The 11,032-nt window shown below is 39.7% G+C and overlaps 1 protein-coding gene across 3 annotated transcripts in view; it reads right to left on the minus strand.

Moving 5' to 3' along the window:
• The window catches only part of grb10a (growth factor receptor-bound protein 10a), an 81,678-nt gene that overhangs the window by 66,841 nt on the left and 3,805 nt on the right, over positions 1-11,032 (minus strand). The window lies entirely within an intron of this gene.

Consider the following 11,032-nt stretch of genomic DNA (forward strand, 5'->3'; position numbering starts at 1 on the left):
GAGAAGGCAATGCTGAATAAAGTCGTAGTTTTTGTTATTTTGTGACAAAAATGTATTTTCGATGCTTCCAGATATTCTATCTAACCCACAAACGTCACACATTGACTACTTTGATGATGTTATTACCTTTCTGGTCCTTCTGGAAAGGGACAGTATACTGTGCATATGTTTTCAAAGGAGAGACAGAAAAATCTCAAACTAAATATAAAATATCTTAAACTGTGTTCCAAAGATGAACGGAGGTCTTACGGGTGTGGAACAACATTAGGGTGAGTCATTAATGAGACCATTTTCATTTTTTGGGTGAAATAATCCATTAATGCTTCAGCATACCAAGACATTTTGGACAATTTCATGCTCCCAACTTTGTGGGAACAGTTTGGGGATGGCCCCTTCCTGTTCCAACATGACTGCAGACCAGTGCACAAAGGAAGGTTCATAAAGACATGGATGAGTAAGTTTGATGTTGAGGAACTTGACTGGCCTGAGTCCTGACCTCAACCCAATAGAACACTTTTGGGATGAATTAGAGCGGAGACTGCGAGCCAGTCCAACATCAGTGCCTGACCTGACCTGACCTAAAACTTATGAAAAGCCTTCCCTAGAAGAGTTGTAGCTGTTATAGGTGCAAAGGGTGGGCCAACTCCATATTAAACCCTATGGATTAAGAACGGGATGTCAAGTTCATGTGCATCTAAAGGCAGGCGTCTCAAAACTTTTGGCAATATAGTTTATCCGGCGCTGCACTGAATAAGGTCAGAGCATAATGGAGGCCATGATGATAGACAAAGGCTAAAGAGCAAATTAGGCCAGGATGTCAGGGTTACACCCCTACTCTTTTTCGAATTACATCCTGGGCTTTTTACGACCACAGAGAGTCTGGAGTCTGGACCTTGCTGTCGGTAGATAAGAAAGGGACTTTAAGGGGAATTAAATGTTCTGTTACTAATATTAGAAGAGCAAAAGCAAATAATAGTATTTGTCTACTTTTCTTGCTTTGTATAACAGTTCTATCTAAGGAAGCATTAGACAGGACTGTTAAACAGATACGGTAAACTAATGAAGACAGAGAATGAACCTTTTTCACGGACTGTGATGATGTGGTCATCAGCATTGCAAAGCCTTCTACATATTTTTATATTTAAAATGTTTTAACGCATGTACATTTATTACACTATGCTTAGTATTATATTACATTTGCTTCTAATTACACAAAAAAAAAAAGTGGCGGCGTTTCTAATACAGCTGCTGTGTGCTCAGGTGCTAGACTTCTCAGTGCTGTCAAAATAAAACCCTGCTTCCGACACATTGGCCAAACAGAAAAGGCTTTTTTATTTTTTAGCATCGGCATTGGCAGATACACTTTTCTGTATCGGCAGGTCTATCAACTTTGGTTATATAACAGTTGATCTAATGTAAACTAATGAAGACAGATAATGGGAGTGCTATGTGCTTATGCACTAGACTTCTCAGCGCTGTTGAAAAAAAAAAAAAAAGCCCACTTCCGTCACACAGCGATAATAAAAAAAAATGCTAAATATCACCTAGTATATCGGCCATGGCGATATAACAGTGGACCACTATACAGTATTTTACTATGGTAAAACTTAATCTTCTGCTGCTGATAAAGACAATGTGGTTTGTAGCTGTAATACTTTGTCCACTGTAGCACTTTGACAACCAGCTTGTTTGACACAGCATGCTATATGACAGAATGTACTACTTAAAAGCACTTCATTTCAAACTTATCTGAGAGAGCTGGGAGATGGGGACTGTGTTGGAATAGAGCTTAAAAAGTGAGCAAAATGGTTTGGGAAAGAATGAAAGAAAAATCTGGAGAAAGAGAGTTGGTGTTTTGATTTCAATCCTGGAACGTATTGATCCAACATGCTTGGAATGGAAGCACTTTTTTTGACAGGGTACTTTAGCATTAAACGAAAGTCCAAAAAGCAGAATTCAAGGCTCAACAGCATGAGCACAGCACCAAAACCTCAAATTAACAGCATTGAAAGACCGTTCAGGCCCGCTACGCATCAATGGCCAAGCTCATTATACTGACAGAGAAGAGAAGCGACACACATTCACATACATACACAAACAGAGACACTGACTGATGATTGAGACCATACTAGGTTGTCTCTGTTAGTAAACAAGTCTAGTTGACTAATCTAGAGGAAGCCCATAAGTTTGCTTTAATAGGCAAATTACGGAGTTCTTCTGACTATAAAACATCTTGGGGTGCTTTCACACTTGGTTCGATTGCCGGGACTGAACCCAAGTCTCTTGGATTGCTCCCCCTCCCTCTGCCCCAGTAGGACTGTGTTCATATTATATTATTTGGGCCCGAACTGGGGTGCGTTTGCGTCATCAAAGCAGTAGCTGTTTACTCTGTTGCTAGGTAACGACAGCGAGCGAGAAGGTGGCTAAATGAATAGCATAAGTAACAGGCTGTTTTCTACACTGGTTTTGAGGCCCGATTTTGATGGGTGTGGCACACTGGAGACTTGGGAGTAAACGCCCACAGATTGGATAAGATTAGCATATTTAATGAGCTCCCTTGTCAGTTCACGGGAGGGATGGTTTTGAAAGCGGCAACCGGAATAATTCTCTGACAGGGCTCTCATAACATTTATCAAACAAACATAATGATTTATTTTATCCACCCGCAATTGATTTTTTTTTTTTATTACTTGGACCGTCCGATCGGAGGATAAGCCCGAACCACACACGCATGCTGGCACGCACTTCAAATATCAAGTCAAGAGAATGAACAACGCAGATCAAAGAAATAATGTTATTTCACTATTTAATAACCTGCACACTGTGCGATTTTTCAAAATCCTTTGCGAATGTTCGACTGTACGAACATGATGGCCGCTGTAAGCCATGTAAGATCTCAGTTGTCTTTACTGTCAGACTGCACGATAGTCAAGGCGAGCTCAAAACGGACGCATACAAGAAAACTCACCTGGAGTTTTATATCATCAATCAATGGTGACAATGGTGTTTGGTGACAGTGAGCTGCATTGCACGCGGGACTGAAATGGTTGCTACAAATAAATCTCTAGCTCTCGTTTTGGTCATAGTTTGTCTTGAAAAACCAAGATATTTGACGACCGATGCAGAAGTCACACTGCAGGATTGTGCAGCAAATCTCCTGACACTGCCAGAATTTCGTCTGAGGTAAAATTTGATCCCAGTGGTCCTTAATCGGCTGCCGGTGAACATGTCAAACTAACGATCAAAGACATCAGATTTTAGCCTAGGATCAGAGGAATCTTTTAGGATTTGCAAAATTTGTCTCAGACGGACAAATTGTGGGCAAAAATCGCAGTGTGCACCCGGTTTAAAGGGGTACTTCAGCGCTAGGAAGATTAATCTGTATTTAAACTGGGTCATTAATGTAGTTAAAATGTGAAATTATTTTTTAATTTGGTGCCTTCTAGACTGAGAAAAGACAGTAAAATGTATTTTTGTCTCATGGGAATGAAAGACAACAATTCCCAGAATGCTGCGCTGCCCCACTCCCAAAGCCACCGCTACTAGATTACTAGATCATTTGCCCACCGCGTTCATTTTAATAAAACCAGTTCAGTTAGAGAACAGACACTACAGTTAAAAACTGAACATGTCTGTTCACTATAATCTGACAATTTAAAGATGATTCGAAATTAATTTTTCCAATGCAAAGCACACTGCTAATTATTGCTACTTCAAAAGAAGCCTTGCATGTGTTTAAAGAGCATGGTATTGTCTTAAACTTCTGGACACATTAAACTTTGTGTCGTAATCTGAAAACCACAACAGCAATGAAGTCATTAACGGCAAATACTGATGAAACTTGTGAAATCACCATGGTTGAGGTTTTTAAAGCCTGTGTGAAATCCAGATGCATGACAAATTGACTTTCCATAACTGGCTCAGTGCTTTTTAAGTTCACAAAGGTTCGTTCTCTGCATCATCTGGCGATTGGAAGAATGAAAAGAGACAGAGGCCTAAACTTGATGTTGAAATTCACTGCAAAAAAAAAAAAAGCGACTTTCCAAGTTCAAATGGCTCCAGTTCATTTATCTTCACCTCTCATAGTTCTGAGTGTTGATTGACAGAGGCTCTATTGTTTTGGTTACATAACCCAACCTGTTATTGTCAAGATATCAGACACTATATAAAGCTGCCACATACCGATATGGTCCACCAGTGTTTTGGGTAGCGCTCTGCACAAGAACCAACAAGAACCACTGTGTATAGAGCAAAGCACAACCAGACTGGATAATGAGAAATATACACAGAGCTGTTACAGGGGAATTTCATTGTTTAGAGATGGGTGAAATGCTTGTGCCACAGTATTATCGGTGAGGCTAATTAAAAGGGTGAATGGATCCCACCACCGCATCTAATATCTTCTGTGGAATTTCAAGGCCTAGATCATGATCATGCCAAGAGTGTCCCGTCCTCTGCCTCCCTAAAGTATGCACATAAACACAGGTCAAGTGCCTCTCTTTCCTTTATAATAGAGAAGAGAACAACACAGCCAGTCAGTCTAAAACTTTCTTTTCTCACATCAAGATTCACCCACCGCCATCACTGTTTGGGAAATCCTGTAGAGGAAGAATAGGCATTATGGACATTGCCCTTCGCAGTGTGTACCAGGTCAAATGGATCCAAAAAAAGACAAGATAAAGATACATTGAGCTTCATGTCACAGCAATGCTGGCTATTCGAAATTGCAATCAAGTACTGTAATGTACGCAGGGAAATGCCAGGACGCCTCCTCTTTACATTGCAGTCGTACAGGGTTACAGCTGGGCTAATCAATAGGATGGCGTGAAAAGTGGTACACATGTGTAGAATTCGGTGAGTTCTATATCCATGTGGATGATAATGCCTCCGGAAAAAAAAGTCTCAGTGTCCGTTATGTAAAGTCCAATGAGTGATAGTCCAGTTGGACTCTATTAGACAATAACCGATGAATGACCAATATTGTCTAAAAATAAAACACTTAGACTAAAATAAATCATTTAATGTGCATATCGTAGCATAATGATATAAAACTAAATGAATATTCACTAAATATTACATTTAACAGTTTTCATAAATTATTCATGCTTTTTAAAACTGACTTTAAGGCAGTGTAAGATGACAGCAAAGAATTAGGGATAGGCGACTTGACCAAAATTGTCTTTCACAATACCAGAAATTTTAATTCACAATAACAAAATATATCACTATATAATGGACGCTTGTTTCCTGCAGAATAAAAAGATAATTGCTACTTTTTCCATCTCACAATAGTTTAACTCACATTTCTAACTTTATAAATCGCAATTCTAATTTGTTTTCTCAAAATTATGATGTAAACACAATTGCGAGTTATAAAGTCAGAATTGCAAGATATAAACTCGCAATTGTGTAAAAGGCAGAACTGTATTATTGTGAATAGTGAATTGTGAGATAAAATGTCACAATTAGCTTTTTTTATTATGTGGCGGAAACAAGCTTCCATACTATAGTTATTTTTGCAGCAAAAAAACAACAATGCAAATTACAAACAATAGAACAAATACAACAGCATTTTTTTGTTATCAAACTGAATAATCAAATGTAAAAAATAGCTGCACGATATTGTAAAACAAACTGACATTGCTTTATTAATTGGAAATAATTAATTACTCATTCTGAAATGATTGGGGTGATTTTGTAGGGGAGGGAATTTGCATAGAAAATGATAAATTACAAAAATAGATCAATACAATAGAACAAATGAAATAAACAGTGCTTTATGTTTTTTTAAGTAATTATAGAAGTATTCAGACCACAGACAAATAATCAATTGTAAAATACCTTTTACAGTATAAATGAAATACAAATAATCTAAAAATATATTTTTCTGTTTTTTTAACATTAATGACACAGACGGCAACAGTAATATTAGGACTAGGGCTGTCATTTAAAAAAGAAAATCTAATTCCAACAGATATCAAATATCAAGCAATGTATTCGAATATATTCGAATATCTACAAACAATATCTAAAATTTTATATTTATTATTATTTTAAATGATTGCCCATGGTTCAGTAATAAAGTCTTGTAATAAAATAGCAGTGACTGGGACAGATTTTAAGTATCACCTCAAGATTCAATCTAATCCTGTTTACATGAAATAAGCCTGCTCCTGAGCAGGTTTAAGCTTATGGACCTGTTGCTATGACAGCAAGTCCAGGATGAGCTTCAAAGAACCAAACAATCCGAGATCCAGCCAAATCGTCAACAGTCAAATCCAGCTGAGTTAGCGACGTACGAAGAACGGGCCCCTGGCCATCGTTCAAAAATAATAATAATAATAATAATTTGTTACATTTATATAGTGTTTTTCTAGGCACTTAAAGCGCTTTACAAAGAAGGGGGAATCTCCTCAAACACCACCAATGTGCAGCATCCACCTGGATGATGCGACGGCAGCCATATTGCGCCAGAACGCTCACCACACACCAGCTGATTGGTGGAGAGGAGACCGAGTGATTAAGCCAATCAGGAGAGGGGGATTATCAGGAGGCCATGATGGACAGGGGCCAATGGGCAAATTAGGCCAGATTCCGGGGTTACACCCCTACTCTTTATCGGAAGACATCCTGGGATTTTTAACGACCACAGAGAGTCGGGACCTCGGTTTAACGTCTCATCCGAAGGATGGTGCTCTTTGACAGTATAGTGTCCCCATCACTATACTGGGGTGTTAGGACCCACACAGACCACAGGGTGAGCACCCCCTGCTGGCCTCACTAACACCACTACCAAACTGATTTTCCCAATTGGTCTCCCATCCAAGTACTGGCCAGACTCAGCCCTGCTTAGCTTCAGTGGGAAACCAGTCTTGGGCTACAGGGTGATATGGCTGCTGGTGTAAAAAAATGTTTATATCGATACATTGACCTTGATACCGGTTCCTGACAGCATCAGGTACGTTTGCAGCTCCCAATATGTTTTATTCCTTCCAGAAGCATTGACTAAAGTGAACGCTATCAGCTCCGGTGTCTGGGTTACTGTGTTACCATGTCCCTGTGCCTAACCACCATAAACTAATGTTTTTTCCACCACAGCCAATCATGCTGCATGCTTATTGGCTCACTGACATTGACAAGATTAACCCCTTAAGTATCAGACAAGGAATGACAAGAGATTTTATGATACTCGATAGTATCGAGGCAATTCAGTCAGTACCCAAAAAGTATCAAACACAATACTCAGCCCTAGCCATAAGTGAGCTGCGCTTATGAAGATAAATGCAAGTCTCTGCATTTTGACATAATTTCACGTGTCTGTTCAGTCATAAATAGACACGAAAGACAATGGAATTTGGTGTTCATGTGCGTCTGCATAGCACTGAAAAAAGTATGCGAGTTCCGAATTGAATCCTCTTTCGAGTCTTCTTGCACTCAAAAGGTTTAAAATTGTGTGAAAGTTTAAACTGACAGAGCCTAAAACACATAAACTTATAAACTTTTGCTTGATAAACTTTGCAACTACTGTAGCAGCACGCACATCGTAATATTGAAAATATACTTAAAAAAATAGCCTATATCGTAAAAATAAAACTTCACTGTATTAAATATAAAATGATTCTTATTAAACATAGAAAAAGTTATTCAGTCAAGAAAAGTGAATAGTAGGGGTGCAACGGTACACTGTCAGAAAAAAAGGTACAGTGCTGTCAATGGGGCGGTATCCTAAAAACCGAAAAGGTACTAATATGTACCTTTAAGGTACTAATACGCACTCTTAAAATACTGATATGTACCTTTTAAGGTACTAATATGTGCCATTTAAGGGTGAGTTAGGGTGCTTTCACACCTGCCTCATTTAGTTCGGTTGAATCGTACTAGAGTTTGTCTTTGGTGCAGTTCGTTTGGTCAGGTCTGAAAGCAGCAATCGCACTCGGGTGCGCACCAAAAGCGGACCAAACAAGCGGACCGAGACCTCCTTGAAGAGGTGGTCTCGGTACGATTTCAAACGAACTCTGGAGCGGTTCGTTTTTGGTGAGAACGTGATCCAACCTCGAACAGAACCAACTGCAAAAGTACGGATCATTTTTGGACTGAACCAGCTGCCGTAGTTAGCTGTGCTGACATTGTGTGCATGATATTATTACCTATTCTGACCAATCGAAAAGCAGTTTAGGAAATAGGCCATGGCCAATGAGTGATGTGGATGTTGTCACGTGCTTGCGTTTTGGTTCGTTTCAAATGGTTCGGACCAAAGCAATCAGTGTGGTGTGAAAAGGAACCAAAAAAGATGAAAAATGCAACAATGTATAATTGTTTGCCCTTGGTTTGGACCAAATGAACCGAACTAGAGATGTGAAAGCACCCTAAGGTACAAAGGTCTACCTTTTTACTTTTGTACCTTAGGGTACCTCCCCAGTGACAGCACTGTACCTTTTTTTTTTTGAGAGTGTACACGTATTCGTATCAAGCCGCTTCGGTACAGAGCTTTCATTTCGGTGCACGTGTACTTCTAACGCTATTAGAAGTTAAAGGGGGGGTGAAATGCTGTTTCATGCATACTGATCTTTTTACACTGTTAAAGACTTGGAATCCCATACTAAACATAGACAAAGTTTCAAAAGTTAAGGTGGACGTTTGATGGGAGTATTTCTTTGTCAAAAATACTACTTCCGGTTAGTCATAAGTTTCGGCAAGTTTTTTGAGATCATGCGTCCCCTTTGACGTTAATGGGGGCGGAATTTCCTTGTATGGGCCTTACGGACAATTCTACCGGAAGCGCGTGAGAGAGAGAGAGGGAGAGAGCGAAAGTAACAGGCTACGCCCATCAAAGCGCTGGCTTGTAGGATGCTGGACAGGTGATGTGCACATAACAATGTCACCAAAAACGTGCGTTTTTGGTTGCCAGACCAAGACAGTCCTGCACAGATTCGCCAAAAACCCCGCGTTAAGGCAACAGTGGATGGAATTTGCTTTTCCGGATCAGCAACTGAGTTGCGCGAATGTTTATATCTGTTCGCTGCATTTCGGTGCCGACTGTTTCATAAACAAGGCCCAGCTCGACGCCGGATTTTCCCAATCGCCTAATGCTGAAGGATGGAGCAGTCCCAACGTTAGAAGGGTGAGTGAGACTGCTTCAAATGTCTGTGTTTTTTTTAGTCCGCTTACTGTCTACACAAACCACGCGTAAACACACAAACACACGTGCACAACTGCACTTCCCACATGTACACCTTCAAAGACAAAAATACGACGATATAATTCAAGTATAAATATGTAAATAACACAAGCCGCTAAGCATATTATATAGTTAGTGTATAACTTGTACCACATAGAGACGTCCTGCTCTAGTCGTTTTTGCTGCTACTCCTGTTCAACTGCAGCCTCTGGGTCTGATTCCGGATCATAGATGTATGGCTGTATCTGATTAAAAGCCATATTTTTATTTTGAATAAAGTTTTTTTCCCGCTGTTAGGGATGACACAGCTTTACGACGCACTCGACTCAACATAGCAGCAGCGAGCACACGTCATTATTTAGCTCCGCTCACACGACACGCCCCCACCCGCTCGGCTTTTTTCGTAAAGACTCGGAACAGCGCATCTTTCTTATATAATTATTAAAAAAATAAAGACTTTTCGGAGATATGCAGGATGCAATGCTACTCTATAGGTACTCAAGATTGACATGACACTGACTGAAACTGAGTGTTTCACCCCCCCTTTAATGCAAAAAATGTGAAGCTTATGTACGATGGCCCAGTAGTGCACAACACAACAGAATTTAAAATGCATGCATAAGTTCACAACATAACAAAATAAAGCCACATCACATTGGTTCAGCTAATTTGTACACAATATCACTCATTTATGAGAGACTAGGGTCATATATCCAAGTAAAAATACCTAAGTAACTACTTATTTTAGTCTGACTGACAGAAATATTTGAATCTTCCAAGTGTCTCTCACTCCACCTAAAACCTTGAAGGAATGTTGCCTGAAGACGAGGCCCATTTCCTTAGACATCAATCTATGTTGGTTATTGGCCGATATATGGTGTTTTTTTAATCCATTATTGACCAATACTAAACATTATATTGTTGGATACTGTATATTTAATTGTTTTCTACATTTATAATAGTAATCCTGCCTAATAGTGGGATTGGGGTCAAAGGTCAACATTCATTGATTAAAAAGATTTAAGTTTAAAACAAAAAAAAAGGTTAAGCTTTGGCTGTGAGTGGAGAAAAGTAAGTGCAGTGAAGTGTCGTAGTGGATTGCGTAGAAGATTTTTAGGCTTTGCAAGCCAGCAGTGGTACGGTGGGGAGATCAAAAGAGCTACTGCCCTGTGACGGACTGACAGTCCATCAGAGGCAGCTGGGTGGGTATGTGTGTGTGTTTCAAGACTCCAAAATCAGGTCAGAATCTTTCTAACATGGACCACCCGTGTGACCACACACAAACAAAAGAGCTAGCAAGAAAAAGAAAAATCTGGAGACAGACTGAAGCGCAGCGCAAACCGGCACGAGTTCCCACTAACTCTCCATGCAAGCCAGTGGAGTTATGATGGGTTGGATGAGTTTGATGGGTTGGATGACAGTCCATGTGTAGTTTTAGTGCACCCTTGCTCAAAATAAACCAGCTTTGGATTGAGCAAAACCACTTTTGTATAGACTTCAGCAGCTCTGACCAAAACAAACACAATGGGTCTGGATCAGTCACCAATGGTTAAATTTAGAGCACATGCTCTACTCTCCCTTTCAAAACCTTTGCACTTTTGCTTATTCTCTTTCCCCCTCAAGACTCTATGTGGCCAATGCTAATAATAGAGCATAAACTACTCTTCCACATTTTTCTCTCTCAATCTCTTTTTTTTAGCAAGCTAACTGCTGTTTCACAGGACTGCAGAGTACATGCTGATTTGTTTATTTTAGGATGTAATTGAACACTTACATTTGGTGCTAAAAATTGAGGGAACGTGGCCAAATAAAGTAGGATGGTGGGAGACAACATCAGAGACGAGAGGATAAAGA

Source organism: Pseudorasbora parva, chromosome 19, assembly GCF_024679245.1.
Source record: "Pseudorasbora parva isolate DD20220531a chromosome 19, ASM2467924v1, whole genome shotgun sequence".
In the NCBI taxonomy this organism is placed as follows: domain Eukaryota; kingdom Metazoa; phylum Chordata; class Actinopteri; order Cypriniformes; family Gobionidae; genus Pseudorasbora; species Pseudorasbora parva.